Source organism: Cucumis melo, chromosome 7, assembly GCF_025177605.1.
Source record: "Cucumis melo cultivar AY chromosome 7, USDA_Cmelo_AY_1.0, whole genome shotgun sequence".
Taxonomy (NCBI): domain Eukaryota; kingdom Viridiplantae; phylum Streptophyta; class Magnoliopsida; order Cucurbitales; family Cucurbitaceae; genus Cucumis; species Cucumis melo.
Genome location: NC_066863.1, coordinates 17,433,451 through 17,442,842, shown reverse-complemented (window position 1 = coordinate 17,442,842; position 9,392 = coordinate 17,433,451).

Below are 9,392 nucleotides of genomic sequence, written 5' to 3'. Positions count from 1 at the left end.
CTTGTTCACTCGCCGATGAACTCGAATCTTCATCTACTGCTGTCTCACCTTCCCCTTCTTCATCGTGTTCTTCTTCTACTTATTTATCTTCTTCTTCTTGTTCATCTTCTTCTACTTCTTCTACTTGTTCCTCCTCTTCGCTTTTGCTTTCAGTATCTTCTTGTTTGTTAAAGTTATAATTAATTTCTATAATACATAATTCAAGTACAACAAAGGGGAACACATACCTTTCCTTCAATCTTTTTTTGTTTCTTTCCTCCACCTTTCCTTATGTAAACTCACCTTCTTGAAACCTACACAGGCAACAACATAAATAAGCTTTGTTGAAAACTAACAGACCACAAGTCATTGGAAAATAAATCTACAGTTTACCAAGCTTTTTATCCTTTGTTTCTTCTGTACATTGATGTCTTCTTTTGGCGGTTCAGTCCTCTCCCTCTGTTTTGAAGTTTCTAGACTCTCTTGCTTGCTCCCCGATCCCTCTCCCATTATATTTTCTGTTCTTTGATAGGCATACAAAAAGCTATAAACCTCTACAACTTCTGTATAATTCTTAAAAACATACATTAGTACCTCGTCAGAAGAACTTGACAAAGTTTGTGTAACGCCCAGCTTTTCTTTTCGTTTTTCTTTTATTTTATTTATTTATTTTTTTTTCCTTTGTCCTGCTGGAATTAATAGGGGGAAACCCTTATTAAACTAAGGTTGGAATTTATTCTATTTTTTTTTTTATTTATTAAAGGAGGATTTAATCAATTAATTAGTAGCAACTAATTTATAAGCTTGGAAAGGGTCAAGGGTGTTTCATTGAAGAGAGAGAGAAGAGAGATACTTTTGGAAATAAATAATAAAATAATAGAAAGGAAATTAGTTTCTCTCTTATTTAAAGAGCCTTGGAACCCGTGCTAATTTAATTCAAAAAAAAAGAGAGAAGAAAAGAGAAGGAGAGGAAACCCTAACTCCCAACCACGCCGCCGCCGCCGCCTGTCGTCCGCCTCAGGCCGCCGCGCCAGTCTCCCAGCCGTCGAGGGTCGGTTCACGCCAAGCCGCCGCACGCCGAGCAAACCGAAGCCACGCAGCCGTAAGCCGACGCCCTCGCCGAATCGAAGCCCCGAGCCGCGACGTCTCAGTCGGGAGTCGAAGCCGCAGCCGTGCCGCTCGTCTGCCGGGAAGCGGAAAAGCCGAAGCCGTCTCCCTCAGCCAGCCGTAGTACCGCGCCGCTTCTGAAAGCCGAAGCCGGATCGTTCGTCAGCCAGCCGCCGCGCCGACGGGAATCCAGCAGCTAAGCCTCGCGCGCCGCCAGCCGTCGAACCCGAACCCGGAGCCGCTCCGCATCCGCGCGCCCTAACCCGAAGCCGATTCCGCGTGCGAGCCGCGTCCGCGTGCGAGCCGCGTTCGCGTGTGAAGCCGCGCCGCGCGCTTCTGCGTAGCCGAGCCGCGTCTCCCCCTGTTGCAAGCCGAGCCGCACGCGTGAACCCCTGTGTCAAAGCCGAGCCGCGCCTGCGCCAAGCCGAGCCGGTCCCTGTCCTCTTCCAGCCGAGCCGCCAAGACCAATTTGGCTCCATCCACCTACATTTTGGTAACTTAATTAATTATTGTGGCATTTTCCCAGTAAAACTCCCTGGTCCGGACGTAAATTAAATTATTTTAGGACTAAGTTAAGTTATTTTTCCTAAGGGCGTCTTGGACCGAGTGACCGGTGCGGCGAGAGACTCTCTTCAGTAGGGACTCATCCACTGCAACCTTTTCTGGGGTAAGTTATTTCAACGTAGTCTTAACCGTTAATCGTTGGTGACCTAATTACGGACTTTGGCGTTATTAAATATTTAGGATCCCGTTGCTTGGAAAGCACACGTGTCTTGCGGTTAGGACTCGTCGGGTGAATCTCCAGGTAAGAGATTCTACTACTGGCTTCATGTTTAGAAGTATGAGACTATGTATGCTCCAATTTCTCTCATGTTATGAATTAAACAGTACAGTGCCTGAAATAAATGTTAGCATGATATAACTGATGATGTGATTAGACTTTAGCCCGTCATGTTTGGCGAGAGCTGTTGTGGCCATGCGGCGAATGTCGAGATGGAGAGTGTAGAGACGATTTATGTGATATGTTTCATACTGATGCCATGTGTATGTATACTGCAAGTAGGGTACCTGTTAGCTTAGTCTGTTAGAGTCGTACCTGCATGGGTGTCCTACGGGATCACCACCTATTGAGGACTGTGTGGTCCGACGGGACACCAGTCTAGCATGAGATAGATATGACTCGAGTGACTCGACGGGGTCCTCGCATCCCGACTGTCCTAGGTGTCCCCCGGGGCACCGAAGACCAGAGCTACGTTCCTACGGGAGCGCATGTTGCACGTGTTCGGGAACGTGCCAGAGATTGGGTACCAGTTTCAGGACTCTGACAGGAAGCTAACAGGCACCTAGTGGGACCAGTAGTGGGTCCCTTACTGAGTATTTTTATACTCACTCTCTTCATTTTATGTTTTCAGGTAGAGGACGAGGCAAGGGCAAGGGCAAGCTGGCGAGCGACCCGAAGTGACCGTGGAGGGCCATAGGGACTACTGCTTCCGCTTATCCTTATTTTAGATTTTCGTAATTGAGTTTGAAACCTTTTCATTACTTGCCATCTTTTATGTAGATAGGGCCCGAGTAGGACATCAGAACGCATTTACACTTTTTGCATGGCTATCTTGTTTAACTTTTTCACAAATGGGATTTCTTAAACCGTATGCTTTTTAATAAATTTTATGACTTAAACCACTTGTTCTATATTGAGTAATGACTTCGATTCAGTATAAGGAGTTGGGTCGTTACAGTTGGTATCAGAGCACAGTGTTTTAGGTTCTGTAGACTGACCTACGATGTAAGTCATTTTGTTTTGGTTTTACTTCACCCTATGGCTATACGGTCCTTCAGCACTCGCCAGGTATGCCTAAAGCCTTGCTAATGTTAAGATTACGATTTTGCCTGAATAGTCTAGATCTAGAGATAGGGCGTTAAGTTCTTGTGGTGAAAAGTTTGTTGGTGAATTTTAGGGAGAATGCCGCCACGTAGAGGTGCACGCCGAGGAGGTGGTAGGGGAGGCAGAGGTGCCGGTCGTGGCCAGCCGGAGGCGCCACCTGCTGCACCGGCAGTCGACCCAAATGCACCGGTCACCCAGGCGGATCTCGCCGCGATGGAGCAGCGCTATCAGGACATGCTGCAAGCTGCTTTGGCGCCTTTCCTAGCCGCCCAGCAGAACCAGGCCGCCCAGCAGAACCAGGCCGCCCCTGCTCAGGCCCAAGCCGTTGTTCCTCCAGCCCCTGAGGAAGCTCCACCAGTACCAGTTCAACTGTCGGCCGAGGCGAAACACTTACGGGACTTTAGGAAGTATAATCCTAAGACCTTTGACGGATCTATGGACAACCCCACAAAGGCCCAAATGTGGTTGACGTCCATAGAGACTATTTTCCGGTACATGAAGTGCCCAGAAGACCAGAAGGTGCAGTGTGCAGTCTTCTTCTTGGAGGACCGAGGCACCGCCTGGTGGGAGACCGCTGAGAGAATGCTGGGGGGCGATGTCAGTAAGATAACTTGGGAGCAGTTCAAGGAGAACTTCTATGCTAAGTTCTTCTCTGCCAATGTGAAGCACGCCAAGCTGCAAGAGTTCCTAAACTTGGAGCAAGGCGACATGACGGTGGAGCAGTACGACGCCGAGTTCGATATGCTGTCCCGCTTTGCTCCCGATATGGTAAGGGATGAGGCTGCCAGGACGGAGAAATTCGTTAGAGGACTCAGGCTAGACATTCAGGGCATTGTCAGAGCTCTCCGCCCAGCCACGCATGCTGATGCACTACGTATAGCACTGGATTTGAGCCTGCCTGAGAGAGCCGATTCGTCTAAGGCTGCCGGCAGAGGGTCAGCCTTGGGACAAAAGAGAAAGGTTGAGACGCAGCCTGACGTAGCACCGCAGCGAACACTGAGATCAGGAGGTGTTTTCCAGAGACACCGACGGGAGCTGGCAGCAGCCGGGAGGACGCTGAGAGAGCTACCCGCTTGTACTACCTGTGGGAGAGTCCACGGAGGTCGTTGTTTGGCTGGAAGTGGAGTCTGTTTCAGATGTAGACAGCCGGGGCATACTGCTGATGTGTGTCCTCGGAAACCCTTTGAGACGACACCGCCCCAGCCTTCTGCGGCCCAGCAGGGGAGAGTTTTCGCCACTACCCGGCAGGAGGCCGAGCGAGCTGGCACAGTGGTGACAGGTACGCTCCCAATTTTGGGGCATTATGCTTTTGTGCTATTTGACTCTGGGTCATCCCACTCGTTTATATCCTCAGTTTTCGTTCAACATGTGGGTTTGGAGGTAGAACCCTTGGGTAGTGTTTGGTCGGTTTCTACTCCATCTGGGGAGGTCCTGTTATCCAAAGAACAAATAAAGGCATGTCGGGTAGAGATAGCGAATCGTATGTTAGACGTGACCTTGCTAGTGTTAGACATGCAGGATTTTGATGTGATACTAGGCATGGATTGGCTATCAGCCAACCATGCAAATATAGACTGTTATGGCAAGGAAGTTGTCTTCAACCCTCCCTCCGAGGCTAGTTTCAAATTCAGGGGGGCAGGCATGGTATGTATACCCAAGGTCATCTCAGCCATGAAGGCTAGTAAACTACTCAGCCAGGGTACTTGGGGTATTTTGGCAAGCGTAGTGGATGTGAGAGAGCCGGAAGTTTCCCTATCTTCCGAACCAGTGGTGAGGGAGTACCCCGACGTTTTCCCAGACGAACTCCCAGGACTTCCGCCGCCCAGAGAAGTAGACTTCGCCATCGAGTTAGAGCCGGGCACTGCCCCTATCTCGAGGGCCCCTTACAGAATGGCTCCAGCCGAGCTAAAAGAGTTGAAGGTCCAGTTACAGGAGTTGCTGGACAAAGGCTTCATCCGGCCCAGTGTGTCACCTTGGGGAGCCCCAGTATTGTTCGTGAAGAAGAAGGATGGGTCGATGCGCCTTTGTATTGACTATCGAGAGCTGAACAAGGTGACAGTCAAAAACCGCTATCCCTTGCCCAGGATTGATGACTTGTTCGATCAGTTGCAGGGAGCCACTGTCTTTTCCAAGATCGACCTGCGATCAGGCTATCACCAGTTGAGAATTAGGGATGGTGACATTCCCAAGACGGCCTTTCGATCGAGGTACGGACATTACGAGTTCGTGGTGATGTCTTTCGGCTTGACTAACGCTCCTGCAGTGTTCATGGATTTGATGAACAGGGTGTTTAAGGAATTTCTAGACTCGTTCGTCATAGTCTTCATTGACGACATCCTGATTTACTCGAAAACCGAGGCTGAGCACGAGGAGCACTTGCACCAGGTGTTGGAGACTCTTCGAGCCAACCAGCTGAATGCCAAGTTCTCCAAGTGTGAATTCTGGTTAAAGAAGGTGACGTTTCTTGGCCACGTGGTTTCCAGTGAAGGAGTTTCAGTGGATCCCGCAAAGATTGAAGCGGTGACCAATTGGCCTCGACCGTCCACGGTTAGTGAAATTCGAAGTTTTCTGGGCTTGGCAGGTTACTATAGGAGGTTCGTGGAAGACTTCTCACGTATAGCCAGCCCGTTGACCCAGTTGACCAGGAAGGGAACCCCTTTTGTATGGAGCCCAGCATGCGAGCGCAGCTTTCAGGAGCTTAAACAGAAGCTAGTGACTGCACCAGTCCTGACAGTGCCCGATGGTTCGGGAAACTTTGTGATCTATAGTGATGCCTCCAAGAAGGGACTGGGCTGTGTCCTGATGCAGCAAGGTAAGGTAGTTGCTTATGCCTCCCGCCAGTTGAAGGTTCATGAGCAGAACTACCCTACCCACGACTTGGAGTTGGCAGCTGTAATCTTTGCACTGAAGATATGGAGGCACTACCTGTACGGTGAGAAGATTCAGATTTACACCGACCATAAGAGCCTGAAGTATTTCTTCACTCAGAAGGAGTTGAATATGAGGCAGAGGAGGTGGCTCGAGCTGGTGAAAGACTACGACTGCGAGATCCTTTACCACCCAGGTAAAGCAAATGTAGTGGCTGACGCGCTGAGTAGGAAGGTTGCACATTCAGCAGCGCTAATCACCAAGCAGGCCCCCTTACTCAGGGATTTTGAGAGAGCCGAGATTGCAGTCTCAGTGGGTGAGGTTACCGCACAGTTGGCTCAGTTGTCAGTTCAGCCAACCTTGAGGCAAAAGATCATCGCTGCTCAATGGAATGATCCTTACTTGGCCGAGAAGCGTCGTATGGTGGAGACAGAGCAAGGTGAAGACTTCTCCATATCCGCTGACGATGGCCTTATGTTTGAGGGACGCTTGTGTGTACCGGAAGACAGCGCAGTTAAGACGGAGCTTTTGACCGAGGCTCACAGTTCCCCGTTTACCATGCACCCTGGAAGTACGAAGATGTACCAGGACTTAAGGAGTGTCTATTGGTGGAGGGGCATGAAGAGGGATGTGGCAGACTTTGTCAGTAGATGCTTGGTGTGCCAGCAGGTGAAGGCACCTAGGCAGCATCCAGCAGGGTTGCTGCAACCCCTGAGTGTGCCAGGGTGGAAGTGGGAGAGTGTGTCGATGGATTTTATTACGGGACTGCCCAAGACCCTAAAGGGCTACACGGTGATCTGGGTTGTGGTCGACAGACTCACGAAGTCGGCCCATTTCGTGCCAGGAAAATCCACTTACACTGCCAGTAAGTGGGGGCAGTTATACATGACAGAGATTGTGAGACTACATGGAGTACCCGTATCCATCATTTCAGACAGAGACGCTCGTTTCACATCGAAGTTCTGGAAGGGACTTCAACTTGCCTTAGGTACGAGGCTGGACTTCAGCACGGCATTCCACCCCCAGACCGATGGTCAGACAGAGAGATTGAACCAGATTTTGGAAGATATGCTGCGGGCCTGCGTGCTAGAGTTTTCAGGAAGTTGGGACTCCCGTCTGCATCTGATGGAGTTTGCCTATAACAACAGCTACCAGGCTACCATCGGTATGGCACCGTTCGAGGCTCTGTATGGCAAGTGCTGTAGATCCCCGGTCTGCTGGGGCGAGGTTGGAGAGCAGAGGATGCTAGGCCCCGAGTTAGTGCAGACTACCAACGCAGCCATACAGAAGATCCGAGCTCGTATGCTGACAGCACAGAGCAGACAGAAGAGTTATGCTGATGTACGACGTAAGGATCTCGAGTTCGAAGTAGGAGATATGGTCTTTCTGAAGGTTGCACCCATGAAGGGTGTTCTGAGGTTCGCGAAGAAGGGGAAGCTGAGTCCACGCTTCGTAGGGCCGTTCGAGATACTGGAGCGGATTGGCCCCGTGGCTTATCGCTTGGCGCTACCCCCATCCCTTGCTGCAGTGCACGACGTATTTCATATCTCCATGCTGAGGAAATATGTCGCAGACCCAACACACGTGGTGGACTTCGAGCCACTACAGTTTAGCGAGAACTTGAGCTACGAGGAGCAGCCTGTCGAGGTCTTGGCAAGGGAGGTTAAGAAGCTTCGCAGTCGAGAAATTCCACTGGTCAAGATCCTTTGGCAGAACCATGGAGTGGAAGAGGCCACATGGGAGAAAGAAGAGGACATGAGGGCCCAGTACCCCGAGCTGTTCGAGGATTAGAACTTTCGAGGACGAAAGTTTTTTAGGAGGGAAGATTGTAACGCCCAGCTTTTCTTTTCGTTTTTCTTTTATTTTATTTATTTTTTTTTTTTTCCTTTGTCCTGCTGGAATTAATAGGGGGAAACCCTTATTAAACTAAGGTTGGAATTTATTCTATTTTTTTTTTTATTTATTAAAGGAGGATTTAATCAATTAATTAGTAGCAACTAATTTATAAGCTTGGAAAGGGTCAAGGGTGTTTCATTGAAGAGAGAGAGAAGAGAGATACTTTTGGAAATAAATAATAAAATAATAGAAAGGAAATTAGTTTCTCTCTTATTTAAAGAGCCTTGGAACCCGTGCTAATTTAATTCAAAAAAAAAGAGAGAAGAAAAGAGAAGGAGAGGAAACCCTAACTCCCAACCACGCCGCCGCCGCCGCCTGTCGTCCGCCTCAGGCCGCCGCGCCAGTCTCCCAGCCGTCGAGGGTCGGTTCACGCCAAGCCGCCGCACGCCGAGCAAACCGAAGCCACGCAGCCGTAAGCCGACGCCCTCGCCGAATCGAAGCCCCGAGCCGCGACGTCTCAGTCGGGAGTCGAAGCCGCAGCCGTGCCGCTCGTCTGCCGGGAAGCGGAAAAGCCGAAGCCGTCTCCCTCAGCCAGCCGTAGTACCGCGCCGCTTCTGAAAGCCGAAGCCGGATCGTTCGTCAGCCAGCCGCCGCGCCGACGGGAATCCAGCAGCTAAGCCTCGCGCGCCGCCAGCCGTCGAACCCGAACCCGGAGCCGCTCCGCATCCGCGCGCCCTAACCCGAAGCCGATTCCGCGTGCGAGCCGCGTCCGCGTGCGAGCCGCGTTCGCGTGTGAAGCCGCGCCGCGCGCTTCTGCGTAGCCGAGCCGCGTCTCCCCCTGTTGCAAGCCGAGCCGCACGCGTGAACCCCTGTGTCAAAGCCGAGCCGCGCCTGCGCCAAGCCGAGCCGGTCCCTGTCCTCTTCCAGCCGAGCCGCCAAGACCAATTTGGCTCCATCCACCTACATTTTGGTAACTTAATTAATTATTGTGGCATTTTCCCAGTAAAACTCCCTGGTCCGGACGTAAATTAAATTATTTTAGGACTAAGTTAAGTTATTTTTCCTAAGGGCGTCTTGGACCGAGTGACCGGTGCGGCGAGAGACTCTCTTCAGTAGGGACTCATCCACTGCAACCTTTTCTGGGGTAAGTTATTTCAACGTAGTCTTAACCGTTAATCGTTGGTGACCTAATTACGGACTTTGGCGTTATTAAATATTTAGGATCCCGTTGCTTGGAAAGCACACGTGTCTTGCGGTTAGGACTCGTCGGGTGAATCTCCAGGTAAGAGATTCTACTACTGGCTTCATGTTTAGAAGTATGAGACTATGTATGCTCCAATTTCTCTCATGTTATGAATTAAACAGTACAGTGCCTGAAATAAATGTTAGCATGATATAACTGATGATGTGATTAGACTTTAGCCCGTCATGTTTGGCGAGAGCTGTTGTGGCCATGCGGCGAATGTCGAGATGGAGAGTGTAGAGACGATTTATGTGATATGTTTCATACTGATGCCATGTGTATGTATACTGCAAGTAGGGTACCTGTTAGCTTAGTCTGTTAGAGTCGTACCTGCATGGGTGTCCTACGGGATCACCACCTATTGAGGACTGTGTGGTCCGACGGGACACCAGTCTAGCATGAGATAGATATGACTCGAGTGACTCGACGGGGTCCTCGCATCCCGACTGTCCTAGGTGTCCCCCGGGGCACCGA